Source organism: Sciurus carolinensis, chromosome 15 (genome assembly GCF_902686445.1).
Source record: "Sciurus carolinensis chromosome 15, mSciCar1.2, whole genome shotgun sequence".
NCBI classification, from domain to species: Eukaryota; Metazoa; Chordata; class Mammalia; order Rodentia; family Sciuridae; genus Sciurus; species Sciurus carolinensis.
The window spans coordinates 17,539,981-17,542,292 of NC_062227.1; positions in this window are offsets into that span (position 1 = coordinate 17,539,981).

Sequence of the window (2,312 nt, forward strand, 5' to 3'; positions counted from 1 at the left end):
TGATCATAAAGTCACAACAATCTATTCTTGGATTCAGGACAAGATAATAGAGATTCCTTCCTTCACATTGGGAAGATAAAAAACAAAGTTAGAATATACACATTGAGAAAACCCCTCTGAACTCCCCAACCCTCACTCTAATTGCAAGGTATAGCTAGAAAATATGAAGACTTTAGTGAGACAAAGATAGATAGGAGTACACACATGCATGCACACACACACACACACACACACACACATTTACTGCTATTTTTACAGAAGCAAGGTATGCTAATTTCCTCATGCAAAAACCTATAGACATCATTCTCCTATACACATGGCATCTGGAAGGAAGGCAAAGAAAGGAGGAAAGGAGGGAGGGAGGAAGGGACAGAAGAAGGGAGAAAGGTATGAAGGAACAGAGGAAAGATTAGGGAAGGGAAGGAGGAAACATCCCCTTGTTAACATACAAAACAGAACCATCACATTTAAAGATCACTTTCAGGGAAAACAATTTTAAATTGATGACTAATTTATCAAAAACATCTAGTGAAAGATTGGAAAACATCACTAAAAATGATAATTTAAAATTTCAGCAACAAATGAAAATTTCAAAAATAATCTAATGGAAATGTTAGAAATGAAATACAGCATTAGAGGTGAATTTTTTTTCATAACCTTATCTGTAATTCAAGTTAAGAAAAAAATGTAAGTGAACTTGAAAACAGAACAAGAAAACTTAACCTAAATGTAAGCACAGAAAGAAAAATTAGGACTTAAAGGAATTAAGAAGTGGTAGACAATACAAAATATGTCCTACCATTGAGAATATCAGAGGAGAGAAGGTACAGAGGCAAAATGGTTGAGGATTAAAAAAAAAAAAGGAAGAAAAATGAAATCACCAATCTCAGAATTTCAGAGAACCCAAATGGGAGAAAATTCTCCTAAGGAGAGAAAATATATGCATATGTATAGTATTCAAAGAGTAACAAGGCAGAAATGAAGGGAAATGCTTGAAGAGAGCTGGAGAAAGAAGAAACACTCTACACAGAAAGACCAAGAACAGAGCACAACTCTAGTTAGAAAATATGCAAAATAAACCCCCCCTATATTCAGGATAACTATCTTTCAAAATGAAGGTGAAATAATATTCCCTAAAACAGAATATCTATTCCTGAAGAGCTGAACTAAATGGAATGTTAGGGGAATTTCTTTAGTCAGAAGGATAAACTATTGGACTTATACTTAGATCTATATAAAGAACTGAATAGGTTCACACAAATTTTAAAGTACCTATTTTCTCATTTTAATTTGCTTATAAGATGATTAATCTTTAGTAAAAACTAAGTAAAACTAAAGTTTTTATATTTTACATAAGATAGTATAATAATTTTGAAGGTGTATGATTAGAAACTAAAATTTTATATTGTTCGCCTTGGGACATCACATAAAAATTTAGAAGAAGAAAAATTAAATCATGGACAATGTTTCATTAATTCAAAATCAAGCAGAAAAGGAGAATAACTAGAATAGATAAAAACAAAACAAAAACCCAGCAAAGTAATAGATTTAAATATAATTCTATTAATATTCTTATTAAGTATAAATGCTGTAAACATATCCATCAAATGACAGATTTTTATGCTTAAAAATGCAAAAACAAATAATATGTAATTATTAGAAATTTTATTTAAATATTTGCACATAATTGTTAATGTCATTAAAAAATGCACAATGTAAAAAGTACATAATGTTAATGCTAATCAAAATAAAGCTGGAGGGACTAGACTTCAGAACAGGGAATATAGCAGAAATAAAAAGAAATATATATCATGAAAAATGGACACATTCCCCAAAAGATCTAATAATTGCAAATGTGTGTCACATAACACGTTCAAATCATGTGAATGCAAAACATAATAAATTGGAAAGTTCAATAGACCTATCCATTATTAAAGTTGGGGATTTTAACACTGTTAGTCACTTTTCCATTACTATAACAAATACCTGTGTTGACCAACTTAAAAGGGGAAAGCACTTTTATTTTGCCTCACAATTTTGTAAGTTTCAGTCTGTGACTGGTTGGTTCATTGATTTTGGTCTTGCATTAAGGCAGAATATCATGGTGGGAGTAAATAGGGGAGAAAACTGCTTGGCTTATGGGAGCCAGAAAGAGAAGAGGAAGAGAGAAGGAAAGACTAAGGTCTCAATATTCCCTTCAAAAGCATCCCCCTGAGATCTAACTTCTTCCCTCAAAGAAGGAACCACTTAACTATGGAATGAAAGCTCCTTAATTGTGAGTTAAAAAAAAAATCTTTCTTCCTTGAAGTTGT